Below are 24,241 nucleotides of genomic sequence, written 5' to 3'. Positions count from 1 at the left end.
TAAAAACTACTTCAGTGATGGGCGATATTCTAAATCGCGTAAGTATGACATACAAAGTGGCGAGCGCACTGTTCATGAAGAACCAAGTCCTAAGAATTATAAATCAAATTCAAAATACATATGACTAGTAAATCCCAGAATTTGGGACCCAAACGAGGAAAAAACCTTATTATTTCATGTGAATTACTAGAAAGCGTGTATAATTTGGGTATGGTCCTGACGATGGCGATATTCGCAAGAGATGATACTTTCGAGATGTGCTTTGTGAATGTAGTTGAAATTTGAAAATTTGAAAATTTGAAAATTAATTTTTAAGTGGGTTTTGACCCCATCCAAGATCCAAATCCCTATATACTATTCAAATTTGATTGTTGGATCCGCATGATCCATTTGGATCGACTCTTTATCCTTTTATCATATCCATTCCAATAATTATAACCTTTATTAAATTGGAAAATTGTCGGAAATTTTGCAGGTTTTACATCCTTTCTCCCTAAAAAGAATTTCGTCCGCGAAATTCATTACAAGTTAGATATAAACATGTCAGAGTATCTCTCTTTCATTGCTTCTTCAGGCTCTCAGGTACATTCTTCGAGCCCATGGTGTTGCCAGCGAACCTTAACTAATGTGACAGTCTTATTTCTCATCACTCTTTCGCGACGATCTACGATTTCCATGGGTCGCTCCTCTACTGTCAAGTCCTCCTGTACTTGCAGATCCTCGAATTGTAGCACATGGGAGGGATCTGGTACATACTTTCGCAGCATTGATATGTGGAATACATTGTGAATGTTTGCGAATTGAGGAGGCAATGCTACTCGGTATGCCGTTTTTCCGATCCTCTCTAATATACTAAATGGCCCTACATATCGAGGACTGAGCTTTCCCTTCTTGTCAAACCTAAAAACACTCTTGGTTGGCGATACTTTCACAAACACTAGGTCTTCCATTTCGAATGCTAGCTCTCTACGTCGCTAATCCGTGTAACTCTTTTGTCGGCTTTGAGCAGCACGCAGTTTATTCTGGATCTTTTGGATTTGTTTTGTATAATGTTGGAGTATTATAGGGGATTCAATTGTTCTTTCTCCCACCTCATTCCAATGTACTGACGATCTACAGGGTTGCCCATAAAGAGCTTCAAATGGTGTCATCCCGATGCTTGCATGGTAACTATTGTTGTACGCGAACTCTGCTAGCACCACGTGAGTATCCCACTCACCTTTCAAGTCCAACATGCATGCCCTCAACATATCTTTCAATGTCTGTATGGTCCTTTCTGATTGTCCATCAGTCTGGGGTGAAAAGTTGTACTAAACTTTAATTTGGTACCTAGTGCAAACTGAAGTTGTCGCCACAATCGAGAAGTGAATCGAGGATCTCGATCAAAAATAATGGAGATTGGTACTCCATGCAATCTGACTATCTCTTGAATGTACAGCTTCGTCAAGCTTTCCAATTATTGACCCTTTCTCATCGACAGAAAATGCATCGATTTGGTTAGTCTATCGACGATGACCCAAATGGCATCATGGTTTCTCCGTGTGTAGGGTAATCTCATTATGAAGTCCATGGTTATGTTCTCCCATTTTCATTGAGGAATTTTCATCAATTGCATCATACCTTGTTATCATCGCAAAATTTAATTTTTGCAAGTCAAACTGACATTTGAAAAAGATTTTGAAAATAACTCACCTCCGTTTTTAAAATGTGGGATAATTCCGAAGAATGGGACTCGCCTGTCGGTACGAGGTTCAACCGTTCCTGGCGCCTTTACCAGAGGCAATTGAACCAAGGATCAATTGTGTGCTTAGCTTTGCTCAACTTGTCTAAATCATGTTCTATTTCCTAAATGCACAAAGAATCAGGCATGTGATATGATTTTTTTGAAAATGCAGATTTAAAAACATGATGTTTGCTTCAAAAATTGAGAATAATTGGAAAATTCTTGAAAAAAAAGCCCTTTGAAAATCGTGAATCCTGATTAAGAGAATGTTTCTGAGAAAGTAAAAATCGATTTATGAAGAAATCTTGAAGTTTTATGAAAATCGATTATGAGAAATTTGAAATAACTTTGAAAAATTTGATTTCCCTGAATTTGAACTTTGAAATTGAATATATAATTTGGAAAACCAAATTTTGAACTTTGAAAAATAATTGAAATATCACTTGAAAGCTCAGAGTTTTGAGAAAATCGATTCCTGAGAAAGATTTAGAAAATTTTGAGAAAATCTATTTCTCTGAATTGGAATTGGGATTTGCAAATGAATGAATATGGATTTGAAAGACTTGATTTTGAGGAATTGAGAAAATCCTTTTGTATTTTTGAGAAATGCAGTGCATTTTGAAGTTAGCCTAAGAGTAATGGCTGAATGTTGCTAATACGAAGATCACAAATCTGGGTCTCATTCGTATTCTGACTATGGACATAAATACGAATTCCATCGAGTTTGTCAACTCCCTAAGAGCTTGTGCACGTGCCATTCGTGTAGACCACAGTAGATTTGTAAAGAATGTGCATGAATTGGCATACATAGCAGTTATATATCAAAGTTTAAAACTATATGCAATGCAAATCCTAATCTAAGCAGGAATTGAAATTCTTATTCCAAATTTAATTACAATTTACATCACTAATTGAATTTAAATACAGGAAAATAAAGTCTTCAATGTCCCTGCAAAACTAGAAAAATAGATTAGTGAAGATATGTTGGATTTTCTAGGTTTATCCAGCAATATCTAGAAATTGCTGGATTTTGCTAGATATAAGTCTTTTCCATGATTCCCTGATATAAACTTAATGAAATATGAAATAAAACTAAATAAATAATAAAAATGAGATTTAAAAATTCGAAATTTGGCGTCAAAATGACCAAAATACCCCTGATAGCAAGACTATGGCCTTGAAACCAGGGTTTTTAGAAAGATATTTTATAAAATGCAAGTTTTAAAATTCAAATAAGGATAAATTGAACAAAAATGATAGGGAATGATTAAAAATATGAAAACTAGGGCTTAAAATTTCGAAATTAAGACCAAATGACCAAAATGCTCCTGATAGCAAGACCAAACCCTAAATGATCAAATCAGGGTTTTCTAAAATAAATTTTGGTAAAAACTTTGGGTTTAGGGTTTAAATGAAGTCAAATAAGCACAAAATTAATCATGAAGCATCCTAATATGATTCTAAACATAAAAAACCCTAAAAACATGAACTTATACACAAAAATAAAAAAAATATCATGAAAATCATAATTTTTGCAGTGTTTCTGGATCCTGCAGGTACCCTATTTTGCAATTTGATCCATTCAAGCATCAAATGGATTCCAAAATTCATATAAATTGGCACCTGCACTTATTATAACCCTAAAATCAGATTGGAATTGTAAAAATATATTTTTATAATTATTTTAACTCGAAAATTGCATTAAAACTCTAAAATAAGCTATTTTTGTCCATGGTCACAGACTAGTTTCAGTGTTAGACCTGAATCAGGAATCAAATCACCATATAAATTTTTAAAATTTTACATAGGTAAACTAGACATAAAAACAGAGAATATCCTTTTTACATATTTGAAAAAGCATCTTCGATGAGGGAGAAACCTCTCCGGCAATCGGAACTAAAATTTAATGAATACAAAGTTGGTTAAAACAAGTACTTCTGATTGAAAATACAGAAATAAATAGCAAACTTAATCAAAAATTTCTAAACTTTCAGAAGTAAATATTAGACATAAAAATAATTAACTTCCTGTTTTACAGATCCTGAATCGGATCTACGGTTTGAGATCTATGATCATCACAACTCAGATTAGGGTTTTGGTTAACCCTAACGAGTTTTAAATTTTAAATCTGATTCTCTGACAAAGGAAAAATACCAAACAGAAACAAAAAATTATCAAAATTTTACAGTAAATAGTTCACATTAACATGAAGCTACTGCATTTTACGGATCTCGAATCAGATATCGAATGAAAAAAATAACACAACTGCAAGTTACCTATGAATTTCAATAATGATTCTAAACGATTGAAAATCACGGTTTAAACTTTTATTTTTTTTAACAGAGTTTCCGAATCCCAAAACATCTGAATTTTTTACATTAGTTCACTGACATATCCATGTATCACATATAAAAAAACTAGAAATTTACAGTGAATATTTTAATACGAATTAACATGCTCTTTTCTGATCTAAGCTTAAAACACACAGAAATTTAATAAAACTTAATAAAACATGCATTAATCAATGAGAACGATAAAAAAAATACTTAAACAGTAAAACAAAACTAATTTCTATGCTGAAACACGTGTAATAAACATTAATATTAAAAAAAAAAAAAACACAGGGAATCCATGGCTGGACTTAATATTTACCTTTGAAATCATGGATTTAACCCATTTAACGGGTAAATCTCATGTTTTTGTGGTTAAGAACATGAAAATCAATGCAATAATCGATTCTAACGGATTAGAATCCCTGGAAACACAAAAAAACAGGGTTAAATCATCTTCTTGGACCGTTCTTGAGGTTCTTGAGGTTGAATCCATGGTTTAATCCATGAACTAGAAGGCGCCAATGGCTAATCTTGCATTAAAACATGTAAAAGTATTAAATAAAACTCAAAAATTAAAAAAATTCATTACCTTGAAGTTTCAGCATTGGAGGAAGGGCTGGAGAGGAGAGAGAAGCTCCAAGAATCCAAGAGGAGAGAGATAGGGGGGTCGACCCCCTATGGGCTTTTATTTATAATAAATTTTTTAGGTTAAAAATTAAGAATTTTGAAAATTTTGGACTCTAAGGGGGTGGGGGGGGGGGATTTCTATAGAGGATTACCTATATACCCCTAGCCTAATTAACACCTAATTAAACTCCTAACTAAATCTAAAGACCCCCAAATGTGGTGCCACTTGGCGTTTTTCCACATTTGGTTTTTAAAGTTTTAACTAAAACCTTTAAAAACAATAGTTTAAAAACCAAATTTAAAAATGGATTTTCAAATTGGATTTTGACTCTTCTAACTTTCTAAAACTAACCAAAACACTGACTAACCCTAGTCTAATCCTGACTTTCTCAAATGTGGCGCCACCTCGAGTGGGCCCCACTTAAATTTTCAAAAATGATTTTAAAGCTTGAAATTAAGAGAATTTTCAAAAGATTTTCTAAAGTAAACTTTAAATTAAAAGTTTTCAAATGGCATAGAGTTCCAACTGGGTCAGAACTCTTCTAGATATGGCGCCAACTGAGTGGGCCTACATCGGGTTTTGAAAAATTTGAAATAAACATCGAAAATAACTTTGAAAAGGGGTTAAAATCAATAATTAAAATTCAGAACTTTTGAAAATAGAGTCTCAAACGAACTGAAACTCTGGGTTAGAGTCCTGAAATTTTAGGACTCTGAGACTTTGCATTTTAAAAGTCAAATAAAAAAGTTTTTGAAAAGATTTTATCAAAAATGGTGAAACGAGTCAGAAAATACAGTGAGGGTTAGACTCCTCACTTAATCAGAACTCTGAAATAGAGTCCTGAATTGACTGGACTCCACAAAATGACCAAATTTTTGGAAACAAACGAAAAAAAATGAAAATGGAAGTAAAAACAGACTTCAGAACAGACTCCTGACTTGATTAGGACTCTAGGACAGAGTCCTGATCAGACTGAAACTCTAGATTTTTTTTGGTATTTTTCTGAAAAACAGATGAAAGAACTTGTGAAATCAGTGAAAACAATAATAAATATTGAAATAAACCAGAGTTCTGATTCAACTGAGACTCTGGGGATAAAGTCTTAATTGAACTAGGACTCTCAGACTTTTGGATTTTATGAAAAAATAAATGAGAGAATTTTGAAAAACAGATAAAACAGGATAAAATTGAAGTTTTGGTTCAGAGTCCTGATCTGCTTAGGACTCTGAGAAAGAGTCCTGATTCGATCAGAACTCTAAGAATTTTGGTCTTCTGATAAGCAAATGATGAAATTTAAACAGAAATTTTGAAAATCAGTAAAATGGAGTGAGAAAACAAACTTAGGATAGAGTCCTGATCTGATTAGGACTCTGGGGTAGAGTCCTGATTTGATCAGGACTTTGGGATAAAATCTCAGAATTTTGAAATTCTTTGATAAAAGTGTAATAGTTTTGATAGATGGAAAGATTTTTGAAAGATTCTCTCAAAATTGAAATCAGGATTAGAGTCCTGATCCAATTAGAACTCTCTGAACAGAGACCTGTTTTGACTAAAACTCTGAGTTTTTGACTTATTTTGAAAGATTTGGTTAAAAACAGGTAAAAATAGTGACAAAAGACAGAGTCCTAATCTAACTGAAACTTTAAAGAAGAGTCGTTATCTGACTGGGATTCTTGAAAAAGAGTCCTAATCCAACTAGGACTCTGGGATTTTGGCCAAAATAGAAGATTTTGAAAGGTTTTCTCCAAAAACAGGTAGAAAAGGTAGAAAAAAGTAGAGTTCTGATCTGATTGGGACTCTGAAAAAAGAGTCCTGATCCAACTAGGACTCTAAGATTTTGGCCAAAATGGAGAAAATGGAAAATGGATATGACCATAACTGGTTTAAAATCCAAATGGAGTTTTGAAAATGTTTTAAAAAGATAAAAAGATAGAGTCCTGATCCAACTAGGACTCTGAAATTTTTGAGAAATTTGATAAATAAAGGAATCCAGAAGCGACACCACCTAAATGGATCTCATCTGAGAATTGAAATCAGTTGAAAATTGAGTTTAAAACGAATCCAGATTGTTTTCTGAGAAAATATTTCAAAATATAAGGTCCTGGGGGTTGGAAAATGATAAAATGTTGATTAAAAACTCAGGTTTTAAAATTGATTTTGAAAGAAAAGATTTAAAACCCGAATATAGATTAAATATTTTGAAAACAGGAGTGTTGGATCTCGATAATGAGATGCAATGACATGCAATCCTATGCAATGCAATGAAATGACATGTCAGATGCATGTAATGACCTGTAGTGACACATGAAATGTAAGTACTAGATGGGAGTGAAAATTTGGGGTGTTTACAGATGCCCCTCTTTTCTACTAAGCCGGTTGTAAGCCGAGCTTAGTGACAAAGAAAAAAACACCAAATTTGGACTATAAAAATGCCCCAGTGTTATCATCGCAAAATTTTACTTTTGCAAGTCAAACTGACCTTTGAAAAAGATTTTGAAAATAACTCGCCTCCGTTTTAAAATGCAGGATAATTCCGAAGAATGGGACTCGCCTGTCGATACGAGGTTCAACCGTTCCTGGCGCCTTTACCAGGGGTAATTGAACCAAGGATCAATTGTGTGCTTATCTTTGCTCAACTTGTTTAAATTGTGTTCTATTTCCTAAATGCACAAAGAATCAGGCATGTGCTATGAATTTTCTGAAAATGCAGGTTTGAAAACATGATGTTTGCTTCAAAGATTGGGAATAATTAGAGAATTCTTGGAAAAGAAGCCCTTTTAAAATCATGAATCTTGATTGAGAGAATGTTTCTGAGAAAGTAAAAATCGATTTTTGAAGAAATGTAAGTGTTTTGTGAAAATTGATTTATGAGGAATTTCGAGTAACTTTAGAAAATTTGATTTCCCTGAATTCAAACTTTGAAATTGAATATATAACTTGGAAAATCATGATTTGAACTTGATAAATACTTGAAATACCATTTGAAAGCTCAAAGTTTTGAGAAAATCGATTTCTGAGAAAGATTTAGAAAATTTTAAGAAAATCGATTTCTCTGAGTTGGAATTGGAATTTGCAAATGAATGAAATGAATGAATATGGATTTGAAAGACTTGATTTTGAGGAATTGAGAAAATCCTTTTGTATTTTTTAGAAATGCAGTGCATTTTGATGTTAGCCTAATAGTGTAGGCTGAATGTGGCTAATACGAAGATCACAAATCTGGGTCTTATTCGTATTCTGACTATGGCCATAAATACGAATTCCACCGAGTTTGTCAACTCCCTAAGAGCTGGTGCACGTGCCATTTGTGTAGACCACAGTGGATTTGTAAAGAATGTGCATGAATTGGCATACATAGCAGTTATATATCAAAGTTTAAAACTACATGCAATGCAAATCCTAATCTATGCAGGAATTGAAATTCTTATTCTAAATTTAATTACAATTTACATCACTAATTGAATTTAAATATAGGAAAATAAAGTCTTCAATGTTCTTGCAAAACTAAAAAAATGGATTAGTGAAGATATGTTGGCTTTTCTAGGTTTATCCAGCAATATCTGGAAATTACTTGATTTGGCTAGATATAAGCCTTTTTCCATGATTCCCTGATATAAACTTAATGAAATATGAAATAAGATTGAATAAATATGAAAATGAAATTTGAAAATTTCGAAATTGGGGTCAAATGACCAAAATACCCCTGATAGCAAGACTATGGCCTTGAAACCAGGGTTTTCAGAAAGATATTTTGTAAAATGCAAGTTTTAAAATTCAAATGAAGAGAAATTAAACATAAGATGATATGATATGTATAAAAATATGAAAATTAGGGTTTAGATTTTCGAAATTTAGGTCAAATGACCAAATTGTCCCTGATAGCAAGACTATGGCCTTCAAATCAGGGCCTTTTGAAATAGATTTTCATAAAACTTGGGATTTATGATTGAAATAAACATAAATTCAAACATGAAACATCCTAATATGATTCTAAACATGAACAAACCCTAAAAACATGAACTTATACACGAAAATCAAGAAATATCCCAATTATCATGATTTTGGCAGTGTTTCGGGATCCTGCAGGTACCCTGTTTTTTAATTTTATTGATTCAAGCATCAAATGGATTCCAAAATTCATAAAAATCGTCACTTGCACTTGTTATAATTCTAAAGTCATATTAGAATTATAAAATTATATTTTTGACATTATTCCAATTCAAAAATTGCATTAAAACCCTAAAATAAGCTATTTTAACCCATGGTCACAGACCAGTTTCAGTGTTAGACCCGAATTAGGGGTCAAATCACCATGAAATTTTTTGAAATTTTACAGACATAAATTAAACAGAAAAAAAAAATCTCCTTTTACAGATCAGAAAAACCATCTATGATGAGGGATAAACATTTCCGACAATCTGGACTTAAATATAACGAGTCTAACATTGGTTAAAATAGATACTTCCGGTTGAAAATACAGAAACAAATATCAAACTTCCTCAAAAATTCTTGAAATTTCAGCAGTAAACAGTAGACATAAAAATAATAAACTTCCTTTTTTACATATCATGATTCAGATCTATGATTTGAGATCTATGATCATTACAAGTCAGATTAGGGTTTTGGTAAACCCTAACGAGTTTTAAATTTTAAATCTGATTCTCTGACAGAGGAAAAATACCAAACGGAGAAAAAAAATTATCAAAATTTCACAGTAAATAGTTCACATTAACATAAAGCTACTGCACTTTACATATCTCGAATTGGATATCGGATGAGAAAAATAACACAACTGCAAGTTGCCTATGAATTTCAATAACGATTCTAAATGATTTAAAATCACAGTTTAATCTTTTATTTTTCTGACTGGGTTCCCGAATCCCAAAACATCTTATTTTTTTATAGTAGTTTACTGGCATATCCGTGTATCACATATAAAAAAATCAGAAATTCACAGTGAGTATTTCAATACGAACTAACATGCTCGTTATTGATCTAAACTTAAAACACACAAAAATTTAATAAAACTCAATAAAACATGCTTTAATCAATGAGAACAATAAAAAAAATACTTAAACAGTAAAACTAAATTAATTTCTATGCTGAAATACATGTAATAAACATTAATATAAAAAAAAAACACAATGAATTCATGGCTGGAATTGCTTTCACCTATGAAATCATGGATTTAACCCATTTAACGGGTAAATCTCACGTTTCTTTGGTTAAGAACATAGAAAACATATCTTTCATCGATTCTAACGGATTAGAATCCTGGAAAACAGCATGGAATAGGTTTAGATCATCTTCTTGCATTGAACTTGAGGTTCTTGATGGTGATTCTATGGTTTAAACCATGAAAAGGGAGGCTCCCATGGTGAAATCTATTGAAAAATCATATAAAAATAATAAAAACTATCAAAAAATACTAAGGAATCCTACCTTGGATGGTGCAGCAATGGAGGGAGCAGCTGGGAGGAGAAAGAAGGTCCAAGAAACTACTGAGAAAGCCTTAGGGGTCGACCTCCCCTCTAGCCTCTTTAAATAGAAAAAAATTAGGTTAAAAAAAAGGCTAATTAATTCCAATTTTGTCCCTTTTAAAAACCTATCTCAAACAATTAGTGGGGGGCAATTTTTCCTAATTGAATTTGACTCTTCACCTTTCTAATTAAGCCCCTAACTAACCTAAGACTGCTAATTAGACCTCTAATTGACCTAAATACTCCAAATGTGGCACCATTTGGGTTTTTCAAAAACCTAATTTTTTAAAACTTTAAAATCAAAGTTAGAAACTAGAGTGAATATAGGGGTTTTTAAAATTAAATTTTGACTCACCTAGACATCTAATCTAGGTAGGACATTGACTAATCCTAGTCTAACCCTGACTTTTACAAATGTGGCACCACCTTGAGTGGGCCCCACTTGAATTTTCAAAAACGATTTTAAAGCTTGAAATTGAGAGAATTTTCAAAAGATCTTCAAAAGTAATCTTGAAATTAAAAGTTTTGAAATGGCATAGAGTTCCAACTGGGTCAGAACTCCTCTGGATGTGGCGCCAACTGAGTGGCCCCACATCAGGTTTTGAAAAATTTGAAATAAACACTGAAAATAACTTTGAAAAGGGGTTAAAATCAATAATTGAAATTCAGAATCTTTGAAAATAGAGTCTCAAGTAAACTGGAACTCTGGGCTAGAGTCCTGAAATTTTAGGACTCTGAGATTTTAGATTTTAAAAGCCAAATGAATGAGTTTTTAAAAAAAAATTATCAGAAATGGTGAAACGAGTCAAAAAATACAGTCAGAGTTAGACTCCTTATTCAATCAGAACTCTAAAATAGAGTCCTAGATTAATTGGACTCTACAAAATGACCTATATTTTGAAAAACAAATGAAAATAACAAAATAGAAGTAAAAACAGACTCTAGAACAAACTCCTGACTAGATTAGGACTCTGGGACAGAGTCCTGATCGAACTGAAACTCTAGATTCTTTTTTCGTATTTTCTGAAAAACATATGAAAGAACTTGTGAAAACAGTGAAAACAATAACAACTATTGAAATAAAACAGAGTTCTGATTCAACTGAGACTCTGGGGACACAGTCCTAATTGAAATAAGACTCTCAGTTTTTTGGATTTTCTGAGAAAACAAACAAGAGAATTTTGAAAAATAGTTGAAAATAGTATAAAATTGAAGTTTTGGTTCAGAGTCCTGGTCTAATTAGGACTCTGAGAAAGAGTCCTGATTCAATTAGAACTCTAAGAATTTTGATTTTTCTGGTAAGCAAATGATGAATTTTAAACAAAGCTTTTGAAAATCAGTGAAAATGAAGTATGAAAACCAATTTTGGATAGAGTCCTAATTCGATCAGGACTCTAGGGCAGAGTCCTGATTCTATCAAGACTTTGGAATAAAATCCCAGAATTTTGAAATTCTTTGATAAAAGTGTAATAGTTTTGATAGATGAAAAGATTTTTGAAAGATTTTCTCAAAAGTGGAATCAGGATCAGAGTCCTGATTCAACTAGGACTCTTCAAACAGAGTCCTGATTTGACTAAAACTCTGAGTTTTTGACTCATTTTGAAAGATTTTGTTAAAAATAGGTAAAAATAGTGACAAAAGACAGACTCCTAGTCCGACTGAAACTCTGAAGAAGAGTCCTAATCCGACTGAGATTCTTGAAGAAGAGTCCTAATCCAACTAAGACTCTAGGATTTTAGCCAGAACGGAAGATTTTGAAAGGTTTTCTCCAAAACAAGTAGAAAATGTATTAAAAGGTAGAGTTTTGATCCAACTGGGACTCTAGAAAAAGAGTCCTGATCCAACTAGGACTCTAAGATTTTAGCCAAAACGGAGAAAACTGACAAGGGATATGACCATAACTGGTTTAAAATCAGAATGGAGTTTTGAAAATGTTTTAAAAAGATAAAAAGATAAAAAGATAGAGTCCTGATCCAACTAGGACTCTGAAATTTTTGAAAAATTCGATAAATGAAGGAATCCAAAAGCGACACCACCTAAATGGGTCTCATCTGAGAATTGAAATCAGTTGAAAATTGAGTTTAAAACGAATCCAGATTGTTTCCTGAGAAAAACACTTTAAAATATATGGTCCTGGGGGTTGGCAAATGACAAAATATTGATTAAAAACCCAGGTTTTAAATTTAATTTTGAAAGAAAAGTTTTAAAATCTCGAATTTGAATTAAATATTTTGAAAACAGGAGTGCTGGACCTCGATAATGAGATGCAATGACATGCAGTGCTATGCAATGCAATGCAATGCAATGAGATGACATGTCAAATGGATAAAATGATATTGCGATGATATATGAAATGTAAACACTGGATGAGGATAAAAATTTGGGGTGTTTACAGATGCCCCTCTTTGCTACTAAGCCGGTATAGGGCCGAGCTTAGTGGCAATGAAAAATACACCAAATTTGGATTATATAAAAAAAATGCCCCAGTTAGGAGAATCTGACCGGGTATGAAAGAATTGGCTACAACGATGATGACAAATGTGGAATGAAGAATAAAGAAAAAGATTCACCTCACCGAAATGAGGCTCAGGCTTAGCCCTTAACCTGGATGGGACGATACCTCGTGGAAAAATGAGGCTCAAGCTTAACCCTTAACCTGAAAGGGGACGATACCTCGTAGAAAAACGAGGTTCAGGCTTAACTCTTAACCTGAAAGGGGACAATACCTCATGGAAAAACGAGGTTCTAGCTTAACCCTTAACCTGAAAGGGGACGATACCTCATGGAAAAATGAGGTTCATGCTTAACCCTTAACCTGAAAGGGGACAATACCTCGTGGAAAAACGAGGCTCGGGCTTAACTCTTAACCTGAAAAGGGATGATACCTCGTGGAAAAATGAGGTGCAGGCTTAACCCTTAACCTAAAAGGGGACGATACCTCGTGGAAAAATGAGGCTCAGGCTTAACCCTTAACCTGAAAGGAGACGATACCTCATGGAAAAACGAGGCTCAGGCTTAACCCTTAACCTGAAAGGGGACAATATCTCGTGGAAAAATGAGGTTCTAGCTTAACCCTTAACCTAAAAGGGGACGATACCTCATGGAAAAATGAGGTTCATGCTTAACCCTTAACCTGAAAGGGGACAATACCTTGTGGAAAAACGAGGCTCGGGCTTAACTCTTAACCTGAAAGGGGATGATACCTCATGGAAAAATGAGGCGCAGGCTTAACCCTTAACCTAAAAGGGGACGATACCTCATGGAAAAACGAGGCTCAGCCTTAACCCTTAACCTGAAAGGGGACGATACCTCATGGAAAAACGAGGCTCAGGCTTAACCCTTAACCTAAAAGGGGGCGATAAACGGAATCCTCAAATGAAGAAACCATGATGGGACCTTCGAATTTTGCACAATAAATCCGAGAGGGGTTTGCAAAAGGAAGAAAGGGGTTCTCTAAAGCTTGAAAAGGGATTGATCTTGGGCGTCTCATCGTTGAGACTGAATGGATTTTAAGACAGATGACCTTTTTGCAGAAAATTCAGGTTTAACCCTTAACCTGAATGAGAATTGTCTATAGTGGGACAGTGGAGAGCATAGGGAAGTGTGTGAATCTAAGAGCCCAGGTGCTCAGATTAAAACAAGAAGGGAAGGATCTTGGACAACTCCCATCATCCAATCCTAAAAGGGATAAAAAAAATGCCTGGATACATCAAAATAGACATCAAGCTCTCACTTCATGTCAGGATAACTTGAAAAGATTGCCAATAAGATAAAAATTATAGTTGATTGAAAAATGATTGAAATGTAAATATATTTATATGAAAAATATTTCCTCTTTTCTACTTGAAGTATTACCTCCAACTGGACTTAACTTCGTAGAATCAAGATTCAAATTCAAATTGCTTGTAATTGACTTTCTTTCAAGGAGGCTATCAATTTCCTTGATATGAATAGAAAAGAAAGGATTCTCATTATAAAAATAATTGGTGAAAGGATATTAATAAAAGAATTTCACAAAATTAAAGAAGATTCTTGGCAGATTTGGCAGTTTGATATCCTGGGATTCTTTTCTCATGATGATCTTTCTGCATTCTCTTTTTGACAGGATTGGAGCTCTCTTAGCTTTTTGGGAAATTCATTACATCATCCTTCATTTTAGAGATGTCCTAGCTTTTTCTCTCTTTTTAGAAGGGTACGTCACAAACTCCTTCATCTTGGAGATGTTCGGATCCTCCTTTGCCTCAGGGATTATATTGACGATAATGGTTCATTGGCTGGTGATCTCTTGATGATAGCTAAAATTAAATATCTTTTAGGGTTTGTCGGGAGGCTCATCACAGTCGCCTTCATCTTGACGGTGCTCTGAACTTTCTCTAGAAGGATCCGTCACAAACTCCTTCATCTCAGAGATGATCCAAATCTTCTTTGGCCCCGGGGGTCTAACTCGCATAATTCGTCTTCATCTTGACGACAATTGAGAGATCCTTTTTGCAGATATTTAATTGCAGCTTGGGTGATTGAGAAGATATAGGAATTAAATGAATTTTTCTGTATCACCCAAAATATTTCGACTGCCTTATCTTTACAAGAATGGTTTTTAAAAATGTGCCATAGCTTCGATCAATATCAATCACTTATGGCTTTGCGACAACATTGAATTTTCTTTGTTGGTCATATCAAGGATTTATTCTTCATTCCTTTGGTTGGTCAATAGAAAGAATTTGGATTTTGAATCCTTCTTCGCAAAAGCTTCGCTCTTTTGGAAGTAATACTGAAGGTAACTTGATGTAGTTCTTTTTTTATGTAATAAAAGATTTTTTAGATCAACAACTATTTTTTATGGTAAATTGGCAAAATATTCTTGAAATCCTTGGTGAAAGAAATTGCTTGAGATCTAAATGATGCATCCATGGCTAGATTCTCTTCTCCTTTCCCCAAAGGAGAGACTCAGGCTTGACCCTTACCTGAACGGGTAACAAAAGATACTCCTCTCTTCCCTAAAGAGGAGGTGTTTGCAAAACGAACTTTCGAAGAGAAATGAAATTTTTGTCAAAACTCCCTATTTCTAGGCTTCTCTTATGGAAAGGGGGCCGCTAATAAAGGTTGAAAGGATATCGTAGAGGAACGAGTCCATCACACTCTCCCTGGAAAAAGTGTCCTCGACGACAGCGGGGGGGGGGGGGGGTGGTTAACAAAAGACATTCAGGGTTATAAGGAGGACGAGCTTCCATCGAAACTCTCCCTAGAAAAAGGGTTCCTTGTATGACAATAAAGATTGTTTTGCAAACTGTTCGTGAAGCATGAGTCCCTTCAAACTCTCCCTAGAAAAAGGGGTTTAACGAACAAACAATAAAGACATGCGAAAAGAACGAGCTCCCTCGAACTCTCCCTTGAAAAAGGGTCCCTCGCAAGAGAAATGATTGATAATTGGTTCTAAACTAATTGGCGGACAAATTCGACATAAAGGTCGAATCTTGAAAGACTATGATTGCAGGATACGACTTAAAGGTCAGACAAATATGATCGACATTGATAGGATTTGATAACCCAAAGGTTTGCTTGGTAAAGTGGATGACCAGAGGTCTAGCAAAATTGGTGACCCGAAGGTCAGATCAACAGAATGGAGTGACCCAAAGGTCTGATAAAGATTGTTTAGTTCGCAGATCTGAAGATTGAGTCTGAACCTCAATGTGAGATTTATGTTGCGACCAGTATGAAGACCAAACTTTGACAAAGTACCAGTACGAGCACTGGATTTTTTAAAAAAATTACCAGTACGAGCACTGGATTTTAAAAGATTACCAGTACAATCACTGGAGTTTAAAAGATTACCAGTACGAGCACTAGATTTTTGAAAGATTATCAGTATAAATACAAGATTTGGTAGAGCAATCAAGGTGAGGTTGGATTTCATAAAAAGGATCATTTTGAAAATTGGATTTAACCGGACCGGTGTAAGACTGGGTTCGGTCTGAAGGTTCGAATCAGAATTCAAATCTTCAAGGAAAGACTAGATGAATTGGATTTTGAAAGAGAATTTGGGTCGGAACTCAGATTTTCTAGACCAATTTACAAGATAGTTTGAGTAGAAGTTCAAACCCTTAAAGGAAAGTTAAACAAATCGGATTTTGGAGAAAACTAGAGTCGGAACTCTAATCTTCTGGACTGATTCTAGACATTTGAATTCAATTTGGAAGAAAATTTGAGTCGAAACTCTAATTTTCTAGACTAATTCAGAAGGAAAAAAAAACTCGAGTCGGAACTCAAATCTTTGAAGGAAAACTAGATCCATTGTGGAAGGAAAAGAAATTCGAGTCGGAACTCGAATTCTGAAAGAAAAGTAGATAAATTTGGAAGAAAAAGAAACCCGAGTCAGAACTCAAATTCTGAAGAAAAAAAATAGATCAATTTGGAAGGAAAAGAAATTTGAGTCGGAACTCGAATCCTGAAGGAAAAGTAGATGAATTTGGAAGGAAAGGAAATTTGAGTTAGAACTCGAATCCCGAAGGAAAACTAGATTAATTAGAAGGAAAGAAAATTCGAGTCGGAACTCGAATCCCAAAGGGAAACTAGACCGGTTAGAAGGAAAGAAAATTTGAGTCGAAACTCGAATCTTCTAAACCAATTCTAGAATCTGGAGGAAAGAAATTAGATGAACTGGATTTGGAAGAAAATTTGAGTCGGAACTCGGATTTTCTAGACCAATTCTGAATTGGATTTGAAAGAAAATTCGAGTCGGAACTTGGATCTTCTAGACCAATTCAAGACATTCGAAGGAAAGAAGAGTCGATAAGACATTTGGGACTAGTTCAACTAGTATAGGCGTCAGATTTTGGAAGAGTACCAGTACGAGCGTTGGATTTCAAAGGATTCGCTAGTACGAGCACTGGGTTTTAAAAGATTGTTGGTTGATTGTAATAGGGGATTTTCAATCTTCGCCCTCACAATGACTTGGATAGATGCCACGAGTCTCAGGATTTACCCCTTATTCTGAATGAGAATTTGATGCGCATGCAAAATGGATGCATGTGGATGCACACAAAATGAATGAATGCAAATATTATGTGAATACATGTGAATGAATGCGAATAAGTAAATGATGAAAGATTTTATTTGATTCTGCCCGCATACAAGGTATTTTGAATGGAAGACGAGTTTATAACAAAAATGCCCCAGTATATTCTGGGGGAAAAAGAATATTTAGATAAAAACATAATCAGCCATTTATTGGAGAAAATTTATTGAAGAATACAAAGGATAGAACAGAAGTTTTCTAAGTGTAGAATTTTTTCAAATGTCGAGCATTGATATGATAGGGTAATTCTACCTCGTCTGCATTAATCAGACGATATGAATTACGTGGTAGTGTTTCTTTCACCACGTAGGGTCCTTTCCAGTTTGGTGACCATTTGCCACGTGGACGGTGCTTACCGTTGATCTAAGGACCAGGTCATTAACTTGGAATCTTCTTTCGATGACTATCTTGACGTATTGCCTTGCTATCCTCTGACGATAAGACTGGGCATGTTCTGCGGGTTTAAATCTTTTCTCATCGAGTAGATCTAGCTGTAGCAATCTCTATTGCTGATATTGATCAAGTGGTAGCTCTAGAAGAGATGCAAATTTAAGAGCGGGTTTTTGAACATGAAGAGGTAGCACCACCTCGGTCTCATAAACAAGTTCTGGAGGAGTTGCATTGGTTGGGGTTCGAATGGTGATTCGATATGCCCAGAGTGCATCATGGATTTTCTCGTGCCAATCACGGCCTGTCTCAACGGTTCTTTCCAAGATGCGGATCAAACTTTTATTTGTCGCTTCTGCTTGACCGTTCCCTTGGGGATAATAAGGAGCTGAAAAATGATGATGAATTCTGAATTTCCAACAAAAGATCTTCATTCTCTCATTCTTGAAATGAGTACCATTATCTGATACAATATTATGCGGTATACCGAAACAATAAAGAATGTTCTTATGAATGAATGAGACTACATGTCGACCTTCCACCATACGCAGAGTGACGACTTCCACCCATTTAGTAAAGTACTCTGTTGCGGCAAAGAAATATTTATGACCATTGGAAGGGGAAGGAGTGATGGGACCCACGACATCGAAGGCCCACATAGAGAATGGCCATGGAGACACGACCGATTGCAAGTACGTAGCCGGCACATGAATGGAAGGTGCGTGCACCTGACACGGAATACACTTCTTTACAAAGCGATAACAATCTTGCTGCATGGTTTTCCAATAATATCCTGCTCGAATGATCTGCTTAACAAAGGTATGGTAGCCAACATGACCACCGCAGATGCCTTCATGCGCTTCTCGCACGACTTCTTTGGCTTCTTCTTCATCTAAGCACCTGGAATACTCATAATTGAACCCACGACAATAAAAAACATTGGCAAGGATAAAATAACGGGCGGACATATGCTGAATTGCTTTTTTTGCTCCCTCTTTGATAATTCCTGTGGAAGCTCACCAGTTTTAATGAAATTTTTGATATCTTGATACCAAGGCTTCTTTTTTTGCTCCGCCTGGTTAACTTGCATTACTGGAATGAAGGCAGGTTGATCAAGTCTGCCAATTTCAAAAGAATGACATAATTCTCCGCTTCTGAAGGACATAATGGAGCCTAGGCTGGCCAAACCATCGGCTATTTGATTAAACTCTCTTTTGACATGGAAAAGCTAAAATTCTTCAAAATTGTTGATGAGAGCTAGAACGATCTTTTGATAAGGAAGCAACTTCTGGTCTTTTACCTGCCATTCAACTTTGACTTGGCTGACAACGAGTAATGAATCACCGAAAGCGTGTACTCTCTTAACATTGAAGTCTTGCAGAATTCTCATACCTTGTATTAAAGCTTCATACTCAGCCATATTATGGGTACATTGAAAATCCAGTTTCAGAGAAAAGGAGATCATCTCTTTCTCTGGTGTGATTAGTAAGATTCTGATTCCTATGCCAGCCATGTTCTTGGAACCATCGAAAAATAAATTCCAAACTGGAGACTGTTGAATATTGCAAATCTGTTCATCGGGGAAATCATCCTCGGCTTTAACATCTTCTGCCAAAGGAAAATCTGTCAATTGGTCTGCAATTGCTTGGCCTTTGATAGATTGCTGAGAAACATATTTCAAGTCATACTGCATCAAGAGGACTTGCCACTTGGCAATCCGTTCACTGAGAAATGGTTGTTCGAGAATGTACTTGAGAGGATTAAGTTTTGAGAGGATCTTGACTTCTGATGCTAATAGGTAATGCCTCAACTTCTGACACATCCAAACCAGTACTAGACATGTCTTCTCTATCTGAGAGTACTTCTTCTCGTAGTCAATAAAAGTCTTGCTTACATAGTAGATGGCATGCTCAATCAGACTACCTTCTTCATACTGTGCCAAGAATCCGCCACAAGCGGCTTGGTTAACTGAAACATACAGCAAAAGAGGTTTTCCCAATTTCGGCGGCTTCAGAACAGGTGGGTTAAGAAGATATTTCTTGATACGATCAAACGATCGCTGACACTCTGGTCTCCATTCAAACTTCACTCCTTTTCTGAGTAAATGATTGAAAGGCTCACATCTCATGACAAGATTGGATATGAATCTCTGAATTGATTGCATACGTCCCTAAAGACCACGTAATTCTTTGAGAGTAGTTGGAGGTGACATATCAATGATGGCCTTTGCTTTGGCGGGATCCACTTCTATTCCTTTTTGCTGACCAAGAAGCCTAATAACTTGCCGGATTCAACTACGAAGACACACTTCTGAGGGTTGAGTCTTAGCTTATAAAGAATGAGTCGTTTGAAGACCTGACTTAAAGCATCAATGTGGTCTTCTTCTTCCTTGGATTTGACTAGGATATCATCAACGTATGCATCCATGGTCTTGTGCATATGGTCATGGAATATGGCGACCATTGCGCGTTGATAGGTTGCTCCGGCATTCTTGAGTCCAAACGGCAAGATTGTATAACAGAAAGTGCCCCATGGCGTAGTGAAGGATGTTTTGGATTGGTCACGAGCGGCCAGTTTGATTTGATTATATCTGGAGTATCCATCCATAAAAGAGAACATGGCATGACCGGCCGTGCTATCAACCAAGAGATCAATATTTGAGAGCGGATAATCATCCTTAGGAGTAGCCTTATTGAGATCACGGAAGTCGATACAGATTCGAACTTTACCATTCTTCTTGGGAACTGCTACGATATTTGCCAACCAATCTGGATAATCTATCGCTCGAATGAATCCTGCTTTAAGTAAATCCTCAAGTCCTTCCTTGACCTGCTGCTCGATTCGAGGATCCATCTTCCTTAACTTCTGCTTAACTGGTTTCGCATCAGGCTTCAAAACGAGGCGATGTTCCACCAATTTAGGATCTAACCCTGGCATATCCTCATAAGTCCATGAGAACACTTCCTGATACTGCTTGAGAAAATCAGTGAGCTTTTCCTTCTCATATGTGCTTAGACTGGTACCGATCTTGAGAATTTTAGGATTGTCCTCTGAACCAATATTGATGTCTTCAGTTGGATCCTAAACTAGGGTCGATGGCTCATCATGTTTTTGAATCGCTGCAAATTCTGGCAACTCTGGAAGCACTGAATAAAATTCTACCATTTCTTTTGGCTGCTTTGTGACCTTACTGTCCTCTGCTCTTGTCCTAACCCGATAAATCTTTTCAGGTTTCGATGTGATTGACGAATTGATGACTAATCTCCTTATTGATTGGGAAGACATTCTGAATTTTTTTTGAAAAGGAATAGCTTTTTAGAAAAAGTTTATTCATTATGCATAAATTGCATGAAATGAAAAATGATAAGAATAATGAATTTTGAAGACAAATTGCAGAGGAGTAAGATGACATCCAGATAGACGAGAAAATTGATAGCTTTATTGAAGACTTAAAATAAAATGATGACATTTAAAATAAACTGAAATGGGACATTGTTCCTACAAACTGCAGAAATCAAATGAATGAAAAGGAGAAAGACAGATGGTAGAAGCTTTTAATGAATCCCCTTAATGAAGACAGTATTTTTATGAGATCTTTTACCCATGAATCCCAATCCTGCCCTACGCGGATGATGATCAGGGATCACTGGCTCTAGCCGGCCATTTCTGTTCTTGCCCAAACCTTTGAAAGGCTGATAACCATGCTTCAGTAACAGGTCAAACCCTCTCTTGGCTCTTACAAACTGCAGGAAAAGAGGATGGTCCTTGAAAGTGTTGTAATCAAGACGACCTTTGATTTTGAAGAAATGTGGCCCTTGCCATCGGACCATCGCTGTAGTATACTTCACCTCTGGTGTTGCCTCTAGTTTTAACATTTCCAGACTTTCGCTAAGAACAACTTCTTTGCTTTCCCTGATGCTAGGGATGTCAGCAGTATAGGTTGGTCGATGAATCATAGGCTGAGGTATCCTCTCTTCTGGATCTTCTCCCAGGACAGTAGTGATCATGCCACCTTTAGACCACTTAATACACTGGTGTAGGGTGGATGGCACTGCATTGGCATTGTGAATCTATGTTCTTCCCAATAGAAGATTATACGTTGGTGGCACATTGACAACATGGAAAAGCACTGTGTTAACAGAGTAGTTGATAAATATTTCTAGGAAGATCTTGCCCTTTGTTGTTTGTTCGTGATTATCAAATCCATAAATGGCGATCAGATTCAGCGTGTATTCTTCTTTTTTTATACCCAGAGCCTTGGCAGTCATTTCGGGGCAAATATCGAGGCTACTGCCTCCATCTACGAGCACGTGGGGTACCGTCATTCCCCGGGTTCATACTACAATATACAGAGCATTGTTATGAAATGCATGAGGCTTGGGCAGATCCTCATCTGAGAAGGTTATGGGAGCATTGGTCATGGTCTAATTAACGATCTGAGCCATGTCTTCAGGAGTGATGTCTGGCTTAACCTTGATTTTTCGCAGTAAATCATCCAAGACTTGCTGATGCTTGGGAGAGGCACGCGCCAACTCAAGAATAGGGATATTAGAGAGGGCAATAATTGGTCTTTGCACCATATTAACCTTTTCTTCTGATGCTTTCCCTTTTTTCGAAACAGATTTGATAAAGCTTTTGGGAAACCATGGTATTCTTTTGGCTACCTCTGGAGATACTTTGGTAGGTTCCTTTGAAACTTTCAGCTTACTGAGAGCCGAAACGAGGTCCATCTTCTGGGAATTGGACTGGACCTTATGCAGTACTAATACCTGATGTTACACATCGATATCGCTGTTAGGGCATGGTTGGATATGATCTTATGTCTGAAAAGGATGATCAGATATTACCGCAGTCGAATGCTGAAAGAACGACTGATTTAGTATTTCCATCTTCTCATCTTCGGCCCCTTCCACCAACAGGTTTTTATCAATATAATCTTGTATGATGTTTTTGAGAACGAATCAGTTCTCAGTGTCGTGTCCCACTGTTCGGTGGAACTTGTAGAATCTGTCCTTCATTTTACCCATAACTGCTGGTGGATCAACTACCCTTGGGAGCTTAATCATGTCATTGCCAAGCATATACTCTAACACTGTTTCGAGGGACTGATCCAGAGGGGCAAACTTGCGATTATAACTCCACCCTTCACGCTTTGGATTTTCTTGAGGTCTCGACCCTTGATCAAGAGCCTGCTGTGGTTGTCTGTCATGCTGAGGGATCAATTTGCCTTTCTGATCATTTTTGTTGGGATTTGACCCTCCGGAACCATAACTGTGATCTTTCACACTTCCTTTGTTCTGATTCTTGCTGTTATTGGCAGAGTATGTGAAATGGGTTTTCTTTTTTTATTCCTGCTGACTGTTGTTCTTGCTAAACATGAAGCCCTCATAAGAGCCATTTTCCATATTCAACTCAAGCCATTCGGCTCATTCTGTTAGTTCTATGAAGGTCTTTGATGGAGAGGTGGAAATTAATCCCCTTAAGGGTTGCGAGAAGTTACTGAGGATAAAAAATAGTGTGTGTCCCTCTGATATTGGATCACGCATCTTGTTACAAGCGGATGTCCACCTACGAATAAAATCCCTGCCTTTTTCATTTTCTTTCTACTTCAGACTGCAGAGGTGGCTGAGAGTCGGGAGGGCTTCGACATTAAATAAAAAGCGCTCAATAAACAAATTGACCACTTTGTCAAACTCTTTCAGCTCTATAAGGTTAATGTGTTCTGAATACCATTTCGCTGCAATACCCTCCAAACTGCGGGGAAAACAAAGGAACAAGGCTCGATTATTCCTTCTGAACTTGGAACACTCTACAAAGAAAAGGGCGAGGTGTGCCTTTGGGTCACCCGAACCATCGAATTTGATAAATTTCTTGGGGAGATTGTCAAGATCATCATCCCCATCTAGTCTGTCATAAAAATCTTCACTTGTGAAGACCCTTTTGCCCTTGTCACGGGCCTGCAGATCCTTGACCATCTTAATCACATCTCGGAGTTGTGGCGGAGTAGGGTCATTGACAGACTGATTCATAGATTTATAAGTTGACCCCTGCCTTTGAGTAGACTTTCTAAATGCTTGGTGAGTTTCATATTCCTCGTCAGTATCTTCTGCTGATTCTGCCTCATCAGATGTTTCTTCGTGACGATTCTGCTTCCTAGTGATCTTCACATTCTTTTTCACTGTTCGGCCTTTGACCTTTTTCTTATTGTGGGCTTTTCCTGAGCTAGCTCATGTTTCTTCAGTCAATAACTTACTCAGCATTCTCTAGAACAATGAATACATCTGTGGGTCGATGTCATCATTAGTTTGCTGCTTGCCATTTCCGGCAGATTGTGAAAAGGTCATTTCTTGTACTGAAACTGACGAGGAACTGGTAATCTGGACTAGCGCGGTTTTCTTTCTGGACCTCGTCTGAACCATGTAAGGATGCGGGTGCTCTCTGCAAGGCAAACTGAGGATTAGCTGCTGAAAATGGTTTTGAATAAGAAATATTTGCTGAATATCTGGTAGACAATTTGAAGGATGTCCCATTACTAGGGACTGAGTCGTCGCTGAGGTTACGACAATTGTGCTGTTATTTTTTGCAAAATAAACAACTGAAAATACGCCTTGTTAC

The sequence above is a fragment of the Nuphar pumila genome, chromosome 10 (genome assembly GCF_984573655.1).
Source record: "Nuphar pumila chromosome 10, dmNupPumi1.hap1.1, whole genome shotgun sequence".
NCBI lineage: Eukaryota > Viridiplantae > Streptophyta > Magnoliopsida > Nymphaeales > Nymphaeaceae > Nuphar > Nuphar pumila.
Note: the sequence above shows the minus strand (reverse complement) of the source record.